The sequence below is a fragment of the Carcharhinus amblyrhynchos genome, chromosome 12 (genome assembly GCF_965287045.1).
Source record: "Carcharhinus amblyrhynchos chromosome 12, sCarAmb.v2.hapA, whole genome shotgun sequence".
In the NCBI taxonomy this organism is placed as follows: domain Eukaryota; kingdom Metazoa; phylum Chordata; class Chondrichthyes; order Carcharhiniformes; family Carcharhinidae; genus Carcharhinus; species Carcharhinus amblyrhynchos.
Window position 1 is genome coordinate 77,504,608 of NC_137335.1, and position 13,233 is coordinate 77,517,840.

The 13,233-nt window shown below is 46.7% G+C and overlaps 1 protein-coding gene across 5 annotated transcripts in view; it reads left to right on the top strand.

Annotated features, from left to right (window-relative positions):
• smyd3 (SET and MYND domain containing 3) overlaps positions 1 to 13,233 on the top strand; it is a 664,143-nt gene that overhangs the window by 224,292 nt on the left and 426,618 nt on the right. The window lies entirely within an intron of this gene.

Consider the following 13,233-nt stretch of genomic DNA (forward strand, 5'->3'; position numbering starts at 1 on the left):
ACGAGTACAAGCCTAGTTTATTCAGCCTCTCCTCATAGCTCAACCCCCTCAACTCCGGTATCAGCCTAGTAAACCTCCTCTGCACTCCCTCCAAGGCCAAAATATCTTTGCGCAGGTGCGGCGCCCAAAACTGCACACAGTATTCCAGCTGCGGCCTCACCAATGCCCTATACAGCTGCAGCAAGACCTCCCTACTTTTATATTCAATCCCCTTCGCTATGAAGGCCAGCATCCCATTCGCCTTCCTGACCACCTGCTGCACCTGCAAGCTGGGTTTTTGCGACTCATGCACAAGGACCCCGAGGTCCCTCTGCACCGTCGCCTGCTGCAGTTTTTCGCCACGTAAGTAATAGTCCTTCCTACCATTATTCCTACCAAAGTGGACCACCTCACACTTGCCAACATTAAATTCCATTTGCCATTTCCTGGCCCATTCGCCCAGCCTATCTAGATCCTTCTGCAGACTCTCCACACCCTCTGCACAATTTGCCATTCCCCCAATCTTGGTGTCATCAGCAAATCACCTGTAAAAGTCACCCACCAACCTCATCTGGAAAAATATCATCATTCCTTCACTGTCATTGTTTCAAAATCCTGGAATTTCCTTCCCCACTCTCCTGTCCCCTCAACTCCAAACAGCACTGTGTCTGCACCGACATCACGTTGACTACCACAGTTTCAGATGGCTCACCACCACCTTTGCAAGGGCAAGTCGAGGTGGGCAACAAATCCTGGCCTTGCCAATGGTGTCCATGTGCCCATGTTGATTTTGGTTAAATGACACTGTCTCATAGTCATCTATTGCTCTGTGTTCCCTCCTGCATCACAGGACATTGTCCTGGTGCATTCCCGAGACTGTAGGCCAAAGGATGAGAATCTGCTTCAGTTGCATCAGTTGGCAAGTGCACACCCTCAATCTGCGCAGGCCAACTGCACAAATCATCCCGGGCTCATGTCACACACATCTCCAGGACCAAACTGTGAGGTTCAATAAATAACCCTGAAGAAAGCGTGGCGTGGTTCCTGATTACTTGTACCTCAATCGTTCTGTCAGTGGAAATCAAAGTCAGCCCAGATCCTTTGTCATCTTCTGTGCCGCCAACTGTCTGTGTGATTTTCCTCTGGGTGCTCCGGTTTCCTCCCACACTCCAAAGATGTGTGGGTTAGGTTGATTGGCCATACTAAATTGCCCCTTAGTCTCAGGGGGATTCGCTAGGGTAAATGTGTAATGTTACGGGAATAGGGCCTGGGTGGGATTGTGGTTGGTGTAGACTTGATGGACCGAATGGCCTCCTTCTGTACTATAAGGATTCTGTGAAAAAAATTAAGTCCAGAATTTTAGACTGCGGCGGGGGGGGAATCAGTGGAATTTTTCTGCCATTATTGCCATCTTCTGAGAGATAATTGAGCTATACTGAAACCTTATTTGTATTTTTGTTTATTTAAGTGCATTTTGAAGGCATTGCTATAATACACATTTAAAATTTAAGACATTTCCACGGTTAGACATTTTTAATCAGTTCTGTGCTGAATGGTCATGAATGGTGGTTGGACGGATTGAATCTTCAAGAAACGTAACATAAGAAAGGCAAAGTATGACGAGAGTGTGGTTCTCTCCACGGAGCCCAAATTGTTTACAATGATTTCCATTCTTTATCCTCATTTTCTACATTGCCAAATGATTTTTTGAAGTCTACAAGATTATGAGAGGCATAGACAGAGTGGATACTCAGAAGCTTTTTCCCCAGGGTGGAAGAATCAATTACTAGGGGGCACAGGTTTAAGATGCAAGGGGCAAGGTTTAAAGGAGATGTACGAGGATTTTTTTACACAGTGGGTGATGGGTGCCTGGAACTCGTTGCCGGAGGAGGTAGTGGAAGCGGATTCGGTAGTGACTTTTAAGAGGCGTCTTGACAAGTCCGTGAATGAGATGGGAGTAGAGGGATATAGTTCCCGGAAGGGTAGGGGGTTTTAGTTCAGTCGGGCAAGATGGTTGGTGCAGGCTTGGAGGGCTGAAGGGCCTGTTCTTGTGCTGCAATTTTCTTTATTTTTTGATGAGATGGGCAGGAGACTTGGATGTTGATGGATATTAGGATGGAAATGGGAGTGGGTGCAATTTGGAGTTGTGGCTTGCCAAGAAATTATTTTTTTCCCTTTTCCTCCACCGGCTAGCTGTCAACATTTGTAGCACGGTGGCACAGTGGTCAGCACTGCTGCCTCACAGCACCAGGGGCCCAGGTTCGATTCCGGCCTTGGGTCACTGTCTGTGTGGATCTACGCTCTCTTCCCGTGTCTGCGTGGGTTTCCTCCGGGTGCTCCAGTTTCCTCCCACATTCCAAAAATGTGCGGAAGAGGTAGATTGGCCATTCTAAATTTCCCCTTAATGTCGGGGGACTAGCTAGGGTAAATGCTTGGGATTATGGGGATTGGGCCTGGGTGGGATCGTGAGTGAGTGCAGACCTAATGGGCTGAACGGCCTCCTTCTGCACTGTAGAGATTCTATGATTCTATCATGGGATGTGGGCATCACTGGTGAGGCCAGTGTGTGTTGCCCATCCCTAATTGCCAGGGGACTAGGCCATTTCAAAGAGCAGTTGAGAGTCAACCAGATGGCTGTGGGTCTGGAGTCACATGTAGGCCAGACTGGGTAAGGACAGCAGATTTCCTTACCTACAACACAGTAGTGAGCCAGATGGGATTTCTATGACCATCGGGCGACATATGGTCAGCATTAATGGGGCCAGCTTTGAATTCCAGATTCTATTAATTGAATTTAAATTCCACCAGCTGCCGTGGTGGGATTTGACCAGGAGCCTGGGGCCTCGTGATTACTAGTGCAGTGACATTACCGCTATGCCACTATTTATACCCCTGGGAAAAAATTGGCACTGTTAATTATAAGAGGCAGTGTTCTAAATGATAGCATAGTGCTACCAGAACTTGACTTGCCAAAGGAAACAGTAGGTATCGCTTTGAAGAGTAAGGGCGTAAACACAAGACAGGTCATTAAACTCAGCAGAAAACATGTAGACTATATTTAGTGTATTCAAAGATCGCAATTCAAACTTGTGCTGTTCTAGGTGACTGGAGTTTAACTGTTCATTTTGGATCTCACAATTCATTTGCACGTCTCTGTTTATACACTAAAAAGAAATCGTCAGCAATTTCGCAATCCCCACACCAAACCACAATCTCATTTTCCCAGTGGTGGGAAAGTCTTCATGCCCTGAAAGGGTATTGTTGTAAAATATAGGTTTAATTATCCTTACCCTAATGAGCATTTACAAGGTCCCTCTGAATTCCTAATGTGGTTTTTTAGTGCTCTCGAAGAATCAAATCTTACTGAACGGAGAGAGGGGACATGCGGCCCATTGTACCTGTCCCTGCTCTTTGAACGAGCTATTCAATTAGTTCCACTAGTCCGTAGCCCTTCAGAATTTGTTCCTTCAAATATTTATCCAGTTCCCCATTGAGCGTTCTTACTGAGTCTCTTTTGCAATCTTCCAGATCACAACTCGCTGAGTAAAAAAAATTCTCCTCGTTATCTCCTTGGTTCTATGGCCAGTTATTTTAGGTTTGTGTCCTTTGTCTACTGACCTTCCTGCTAATAGAAATATGAACAAACATACAAATTATGAGCAGAAGTAGCCCACTCGGCCCTGTGAGTCTTGATAAGATCAAGGCTGATCTGATTGTGGCCTCAACCCCACATTCCTGCCTACCCTTTCATTCCCTTGTAGTCAAGAATCTCTCTAACTTAGCCTTAAAAATATTCAACCTCACCACTCGTGGACTTATGACCCTCTGAGAGAAACCACCTCTCCTCATCTCCATCATAAATGGGAAACCCCCTGTTTTGAAACTTTTCCCCCTTGTTATAGTCTCTCCCACAAGGAGGAGCATCCTCTCAGTATTCATCCTGTCAAGTCCTCTCAGGATCGTACATGTTTGAATAAAATTACCTCTCATTCTTCTAAACACCAATATATACATTTGTTTATATACTCCACAAGACCCATTATAATTTTGGATGCCTCTATTAAATCTACTCAGAATGAACAGTTACGACCTTGTCCTGTCCTTCCACATAACACGTCCCTCACCCTGGTGCCATTCTCCTTTTAGAGTCATAGTCACAGACGTTTGCAGCATGGAAACAGGTCCTTTGGTCCAACTTGTCCATGCCACCCTTTTTGTTTTTAACCACTAAGCTAGTCCCAATTGCCAGCGCTAGGCCCATATCCCTCCGTGCCCATCTTTTCTCCATGGTCATGGCTTCCTTCTTAAAAGGTGGTGTCCAGAATTGCAGACATTGTTCTAGCTGTGGCCTAAGCAGTGGCCTTTGAAGGTTGAATATATCCTCCTGTTTTTCCACTCTCTGTCTAATTATAAAGCCCAGGATCTCTCACGTTGGGTCAACTTGTCCTGCCTTTGTGCGCACAAGACTTCCAGCTCACGTCATGGCACAAAATGTAATCCAGATATCGACTAGATGGTGGCTGGCATCACTCCTCATTTGCTGCTTACGTCAGCGTTCTCTTACCTGGAATGTGCCTTAGTCTTTGTCCAACTCTTTGGTGTTTCTAACTCTTCTCCATCTTTTAATCTGATTCTGCCCCACACCTTCCCTGCCCCCACCCTGTAAGTAGATATCTGCGTGACCCCCTGATCCTCTGGGGGGAGTTATTCATCCAAAGTGGAGTGTGCCACTATGAGGCAGGGATTTCAGCAGCTCTTGCTCTCTCTGTGTTACGCATGAGCAGCCTTGTGCAGGATTTTAACAAGGTGCATTCACCAAACCATAAATATTTATCTGTGGTCTAATATTTTTGTATACGCTTTGTAAACGCTGGTGTGTGTATGTGGCGGCGGGGGGGGGGGGGGGGGGGGGGGGGTGGAATTTCATTGTTCACACATGTGCTTTTGAGAAATGACGATAAACCAGAGAGATTCTGCCAGTTTCAGTCACTATGGTAACTGCAAATGCTACACACTCAGTTGCCCCTCAGATCAAACAGTCTAATGTGGGGTTCCATTCTGTTTCCCTCAGTGGTGACCTGGTTGAATTTTGAAGGTCACAGTTTTTTTTTATTCGCTCATGAGACATGGGCGTCGCTGGCTGGCCAGCATTTATTGCCCATCCCTAGTTGCCCGAAGGCAGTTGAGAGTCAAGCACATGGCTGTGGCTCTGGAGTCACCTGTAGGCCAGACCAGGTAAGGATGGCTGATTTCCTTCCCAAAAGCACATTAGTGAACCAGATAGAGTGGGATATAACGGGAAACTTTAATGTTGATTAAGTGACTCCACTTGTGAATATCTTGCAACAGGTGTGTGTGCTACTTAAATGTTAAAAGTTGCTGAAGGAGGCTCCTTTCATCCTCTCTCCACCACTTTGGTGCTGGTTTCAATATTGTAAATCTCTGGAAACTAGAGAAAGAAAGTGTAGCTCTACTTATTAAAAACAAACAGTGTTTCCAGAGCATCTGTTCCTGACTCAAAAGATAATAGTTCCAATACGCATTTTAGTAAATAGCATTGAAGCAAATCATGTCCTTCACTTCGCCATCCAGGATGAAGCAGCCAGTTTAATCAGCATCCTATCTACCAGTTTAAACATTAAACACTGATGCACAGTGTCAAGAGTGTGGATCATCTACCAGCTGCATAGCAGCAATTTCTCAAGGCTCCTTTGACAGCACCTCCCAAATCCACCACCTCTACTGCCTAGAAAGACGAGGTAAGAAGTCTGTCAACACCAGGTTAAAGTCCAACAGCTTTATTTGGTAACACGAGTTTTTGGAATGCTTCGTCAGGTGTGTGAGTGCTGCTCCTTCATCAGGGGCTCACCTGAAGAAGGAGCAGCGCTCCGGAAGCTTGTGCTACCGAATAAACCTGTTGGACTTTAACCTGGTGTTGTGAGACCTCTTACTGTGCCCATCCCAGTCCAACGATGGTGCAGAGGGACCTCGGGGTCCTTGTGCCTGAGTCGCAAAAACCCAGCTTGCAGGTGCAGCAGGTGGTCAGGAGGGAGAATGGGATGCTGGCCTTCATAGCGAGGGGGATTGAATATAAAAGTAGGGAGGTCTTGCTGCAGCTGTATAGGGCATTGGTGAGGCCGCAGCTGGAGTACTGTGTGCAGTTTTGGGCGCCGCACCTGCGCAAAGATATTTTGGCCTTGGAGGGAGTGCAGAGGAGGTTTACTAGGCTGATACCGGAGTTGAGGGGATTGAGCTATGAGGAGAGGCTGAATAAACTAGGCTTGTACTCGTTAGAGTTTAGAAGAATGAGGGGAGATCTCATTGAGACGTATAAGATGATGAATGGGATGGATAGGATAGAGGTGGAGAGACTCTTCCCGCTCAAAAAAGACAGTAGGACTAGGGGGCACAGCCTCAAGATAAAGGGGGGGGGGGGGCGGTTTAGAACGGAGTTGAAGAGGAACTTCTTCACTCAAAGGGTGGTGAATCTCTGGAATTCTCTGCCCGTTGAAGTGGTGGAGGCTACCTCGCTAAATATTTTTAAGACGCGGGTTGATGGGTTTTTGATAAGAGAGGGGATTAAGGGTTATGGGGAGAGGGCGGGAAAGTGGAACTGAGCCACGACAGATCAGCCATGATCTTATTGAATGGCGGGGCAGGCTCGAAAGGCTAGATGGCCTATTCCTGCTCCTATTTCTTATGTTCTTATGTTCTTATCTCCACATCACAGAAAGACAAGGGCAGCAGGCACTTGAGAACACCGTTATTTCCAGGTTCTACCTTTCAATTCATTAACCATCCTGACTTGGAAATAAATCGCCGCTCCTTCATTTTTGCTGGGTCAAAAACCTGGAACCCGCTCCCCACCCCCGGCTTCCAATAGCACTGCGGGTGTACCTACATTACGTAGACTGCAGCGGTTCAAGAAAGCAGCTCACCACCACCTTCTCAAGGGACAGTTGGTGATGGGCAATGTTGGCATCACAGGAATGATTATAATTTCATGCATTTTTGCCTAAATATGGCAGCCAATAAGCAAGTTTTTGATTTCCGTTGGAAAGTTATTTTTCTCAGAAATGGGAGTAATGTCAGTCCTCGTGTGTTGAATGGAATGTTACTGGGACACATCACCACAAGATGCTGCTAATGAGCTGTACATTATTCTTCTCATTTCTTTGTCTCAGCTCAATGTTGGAATTGGGTAATGTCTCTTTTAGATTGGGCCAGGAGTGGAATTGAAGAATATTATCTATTGTTGTCTTATTGCCAACTTGACATCAATAAATTCATTGGGGGGTGGATTTAGCTGCCTCGGCACAGCCAGAAAATTGTGACAAACCGTTCAAACGTCCCTCAATTTCGGCGGGACAGGAAAATTGCACTGGTGGAAAGTTCCACCCATTGGATTGTTCCTGCAGGAAGAATTTGTAAACAGTTTTGGAATGAATCTTGTGTTAAGTGTGGGAATGTAAGGCTTCCAATGGATTAAACTCATAGAATCCCTGCAAGCACAGAGAGAGGCTATTTGGCCTATCAAGTCTGCACCAACCTCAATCTCACCCAGGCCCTATCCCTGTAACCCCACATATTTACCCTGTTAATCCTGCTGACACTGAAGGGCATTATAGCATGTCCGGTCAACCTAACCCGCACATCTTTGGACCGTGGGAGGAAACCAGAGCACCCGAAGGAAGCCCACACAGACACGGGGAGAATGTGCAAACTCCACACAGACAGTACCCGAGGCCGGAGTTGAACCTGTGTCTCTGGCGCTATGAGGCAGCAGTGCTAACCACCGTGCCACCAGGCTGGTGCTGGGATATCTGGAGTTGGTCTTGGATCCGCAACTTTCTGACTGGTAGGTGCTGTCAAAGTGAGCCACTGCTGGCCATGGACGCTGTGCTGAATGTATTTTGGAGAGGGTTTGGCAAATGACTGGCCTTGGCTGGGTTCTCAGTTGGATTAAGTGCCTCGCTCCCATCGAAATCCCGGTTACATTGCAGCAGGGAGTACATTTCGAACAGCGCTTGCCGGCCTCGGATTCACTTTGGGACATCTGAAGGTCAGGGAAGGCACTTTCAAAATGCAAATTCATTCAGTGTTTGAAATTGCATCCATCTGAAAAACGGGTTCAAAGATAAATAGCTGTGGCAGACTGCCCTTTCAAGAATTAGTGAAATTTGTGTGGGGTGGACTCTGTCAGATCTCAGCTAATTAATCCACCAGATCAATGTCACAAATTCAGCTTAGAAACTATTTCATCCTCCATCAGTTGTTGACACTCGATTGCAAGTTTCCTTTTTGCTGACAGACTTACCACATTAAACAGGGAGCGCTGCCCACTTTCTGTTTGTTATCACCCTCGGCAGTCAGCAGCCAGCTTGTTCCTGGCCAGGGTAGATTTTTGAGGCCTGAATGCCGCCGTGTTTCTGGGGAGGGGTTGTCTGAATGAGAAGTTGGTGGGGTTTGCGGTAATAAAGCTTGAATTGCATGTCGGGGCTCTGGCCGCTGCAGCTCCAGAGCAAACCAGGCCAGCCTCTCTCTCTTTTGTAATCCTTTCCTCTCCACTTCGTACAGGAAGGATACAGTGCGGAATGACACTGGAGCTAAAAGGTTTCAATTACAGGACCAAGTTGCATGGACTAAGCTCGCATCCGCTTGAGCGCAGAAGATTGCTCATCCAATTTCTTTGTGAAATCATTCACCATCCCCGCTTCCCATCACCCTCAGAGGCAGAGAGTCCCGGGTCATTACCACTCACTGTCTAAAATGTGCTGAAACGTGGGTGGCACGGTGGCAACGTGGAAAAGTGCGAGGCTATGCACTTTGGAAGGAGGAATGGAGGCATAGGCTACTTTCTAAATGGGAAAATGCTTAGGAAATCAGAAACACAAAGGGACTTGGGAGTCATTGTTCAAGATTCTCTTAAGGTTAGCGTGCAAGTTCAGTTGGCAGTCAGGAAGGCAAATGCAATGCGAGTATTCATGTTGAGAGGGCTAGAATGGAAGAGCAGTGATGTACATCTAAGGTTCTGGTCAGACCCCATTTGGATTATTGTGAGCAGTTTTGGGCCCTGTGTCTAAGAAAGGATGTGCTGGCCTTGGAAAGGGTCCAGAGGAGGTTCACAAGAATGATTCCCGGAATGAAGAGCTTGTCGTATCAGGAACGTTGAGGACCCTGTGTTTGTGCTCATTGGATGAGGAAGGATCTTACTGAAACTTACAGGATACTGCGAGGCCTGGATAGTGTGGACAAGGAGACGATGTTTCCACTAGTAGGAAAAACTTGAACCAGAGGGCACAACCTCAGGCTAAAGGGACGATCCTTAAACCAGAGATGAGGAGGAACTTCTTCAGCCAGAGAGTGGTGAATATGTGGAACTCTTTGTCACAGAAGGCTGTGGAGGCCAGGTCATTAAGTGTCTTTAAGACAGCAGTAGATAGGTTCTTGATTAATAAGGGGATCAGGGGTTATGGGGAAAAGGCAGGTGAATGGAGATAAGAAAAATATCAGTCATAATTGAATGGCGGAGCAGGCTTGATGGGCTGAGTGGCCTAATTCTACTCCTCTATTTTATGATCTTATGGCACAGTGGTTAGCACTGCTGCTTCACAGTGCCAGGGACCTGGGTTGGATTCCCAGCTTGGGTCACTGTCTGTGTGGAATTTGAACATTCTCCCCATTGTCTGCATGGGTTTCCTCCGGGTGCTCCAGTTTCCTACCACAGTCCGAAAGATGTGCTGGTTAGGTGCATTGTCCATATTAAATCCTCCCTTGGTGTACCTGAACAGGTCCCGAATGTGGCGACTTGGGGATTTTCACAGTAATTTCATTGCAGTGTTAATGTAACCCTACTTGTGACACTGATAAATAAACTTCAAATTTCACATCCATTACAATCACCCCCCCCCTCCCCCCACACACAACACTGCTTGCCAAAACCTTGAATCTATCTCCCCTTAGACCATCACCCAATGGGAGGAACTTTTCTTTGTCTTCCTTTTCTAAACCTGTCATAATCTTGTACACCTGAATCAAATCTCCCCTCAATCTTCCTTTGCTCCAAGGAGAATGTCTCCAGCTTCTCCAGGCCAAACCTGTAGCTAAAATCCCTCACCCCGAAACCATTCTGGTCAATCACCTCTGCACCCTTTCGGAGGGTCCCCCGCACAGCCCTCCTGAAGAACAGTGATGCCTCAAGCCTGGTCCACCCTGCCATTGAAATCACACCTGGGTTTATTCATTCACGGGATGTGGGCATTGCTGGCTGGGCCAGCAATTGTTGCCCATCCCTAACTGCCCTTGAACTGAGTGGCTTGCTAGTGCCACTTCAGAGGGGCAGTTAAAAGTCAACCACATTGCTGTGGGTCTGGAGTCACATGTAGGCCAGACCAGGTAAGGATGGCAGATTTCCTTCCCTAAAGGACGTTAGTGAACCAGATGGGTTTTTCCGACAATCCACGATGGTATCACGGTCACCATTAGACTTTTAAATTCCAGATTTCTATTGAATTCAAAATTTCACCATCTGCTGTGATGGGATTCGAACCCATGTCCCAGAGCATTACTCTGTGTGTCTGGATCACGAGTCCAGTGACAGTACCACTAAGCTACCACAGTTAAAGATGAGCAAAACCACCCAGTGTATCCTTCTGCATAACTCAACTAGGCTGATCAGTATCTGTGGCTAGTTTATTGCGGGGCATAACCAGCCAAAGCTCAGCCTGTACCAGCATCTTCTGACATCCATGTCGCAGTGGGCAGGGGGTGGTGGGGTGGGAAGGGTGGTGCGGATGTTGTCCACAGGACGGTGATCTGACCATGAGCTGACTCACTACAGGGGTGCAGGGGGTCTTTCAGTTTCTGCAACACCAATTTTGTTTCGAACCTTGCAGGCAGAGAGCCACAACAAGTTTGTTAAATTCCGACGTATTCTTTCTGCTTTGTTTAGAACGAAAGGACATTCCGTTTGCTCCGAGAACCCGCCCTGTTCACACGGTGTAATCGTGCAGTGACAGATTTACTGTCACCTTTACACACAAAAAAAATCCGAGTTTGCGTGTTTCAACAGCTATTCTTGGAATGATCCATGCGGTGTCAGAAGGCAGTTAATAGCAGTCTTGTCCAGCAGACTGAGGAATTTGCTGACGCCAGAAAGGGAGACTTATAAAGAAAGGAATTATCAGCAGAAACGCTTGGTATTTTGCAGTGTGTGTGTGTGTGTGTGTGTGTGTGTGTGAGAAGTCTGTGAAACTGGTCACCGGTCTAGCTCTGGCAGTAGTGAGTCGCTGTCTGCTTCCCGGGTGCCCAAATTCCATAATGAGTTGATTCCCTTGTTTTTAAGATTCTCATTCTTGTTTTCAAATCCCTCCATGGTCTTACCCCCTGCCCATGTCAGAATGTAACTGGTGACAAATTTGTATCAGATGTAATGTGGCAACAAGCCGTAAGATTCAGCTGATCCAGTAAACCACGGAACCAATTACAGCATGCTGTAATAGTCAGCTGAGTCTCTATAAATAAGAACCTGTTGGGAATTGTGAGAAGCTTGGATTGGCCCAGGGCAAGGCCTCAAGTTTGGATTAATGATGTTTCTTTATTAAACCCCTTGATTTATAAGTTGGAGTATGATTTGTTCTATTTTTATTGTCTGCATTTGAAGAGTTACTTCTGATAAAGAATCCTACCTTTGCAATCTTCTCCAGCCCCACAATGCTCCTCTAATGCTGGCCTCCCATGCATCCTCGATTTTAATAGCCTCACTGTTGGTGGCCGCCCCTTTGCTTGTTTTGGTCCCAAGCTCTGGAATTCCTTCTTGGAAGTTCTGTCTCCTCACCTCACTTTCTTCCCTTAAGTTTTACAGAACTTTGGTGAGACCACAGCTAAAATACTGTGTGCAGTTCTGGTCGCCACGTTGTAGGAAGGATGTATGTGATGAATGGGATGGATAGGATAGAGGTGGAGAGACTCTTCCCGCTCAGAAAGGACAGTAGGACTAGGGGGCATAGCCTCAAGATAAAGGGGGGGCGGTTTAGAACGGAGTTGAGGAGGAACTTCTTCACTCAAAGGGTGGTGAATCTCTGGAATTCTCTGCCCGTTGAAGTGGTGGAGGCTGCCTCGCTAAATATTTTTAAGACGCGGGTTGATAGGTTTTTGATAAGCGAGGGGATTAAGGGTTATGGGGAGAGGGCGGGAAAGTGGAACTGAGCCACAACAGATCAGCCATGATCTTATTGAATGGCGGGGCAGGCTCGAAGGGCTAGATGGCCTACTCCTGCTCCTATTTCTTATGTTCTTATGTGATTGTGGCATAGTGGTTAGCACTGCTGCCTCACAATGCCCGGGACCCAGGTTTGATCCCCAGCTTAGGTCGCTGTCTGTGTGGAGTTTGCACATTCCCCCTGTGTCTCCATGGGTTTTCTCTGGATGCTCTGGTTTCCTCCCACAGTCCAAAGATGTGCTGGTTAGATGCATTGGCCATGCTAAATTCTCTCTGTGTACCTGAACAGGTGCTGGAGTGTGGCAACTGGGGGATTTTCACAGCAACTTCATTGCAGTGTTGATGTCAGTCTACTTGTGACACTAATAAATAAACTTTTTTACTTTAACTTTAAAGAGGAGATTCACCAGGATGCTGCCTGTGACAGAACATTTAAGTAATGAAGAGAGGTTGGATAGGCTTGGGATATTTTCATTGGAGCAGAAAAGACTAGATCAAGGTGTACAAGATTATGAGGAGCATGGACAGGGTGGATAAGCAGAGCTGTCCCACTTAGTTGAAGGGTCAAGCATGAGGGGACAGAGTTTCAAGGTGAAGGACAGGAGGTTTGGGGGGATGTGAGGAAAAGCTTTTTTACTCAGAGGGTGGCGACAATCAGGAATGTGCTTAGTGGGAGGGTGGTGGAGGCAGAATGCCTCACATCCTTTAAATAGCCCCTGGATGAGCACTTGGCACATCATAACATTCAAGGCTATGGGCTATGTGCTGGTACGTGGGATTAGAGACTAATCAGGTGTTTCTCGGGCATTGGTGCAGTCTCAATGGGCCAAAAGGCCTCTTCTACATTGTATCATTCTATGATTCTAAGACACTCCTCAAAACCAACCCCTTTGACTAAGTCTTTGGTCACTTACTCTCATACCTCCTCATGTGGCCCAGTGTCATATTGCTTAATGACGCTTGAGTGAAAGTCTTTGCAACATTTTATATATCATTGAAGGTGTGGTCTGAATATAAGTTGTTGTTGTTCTGGA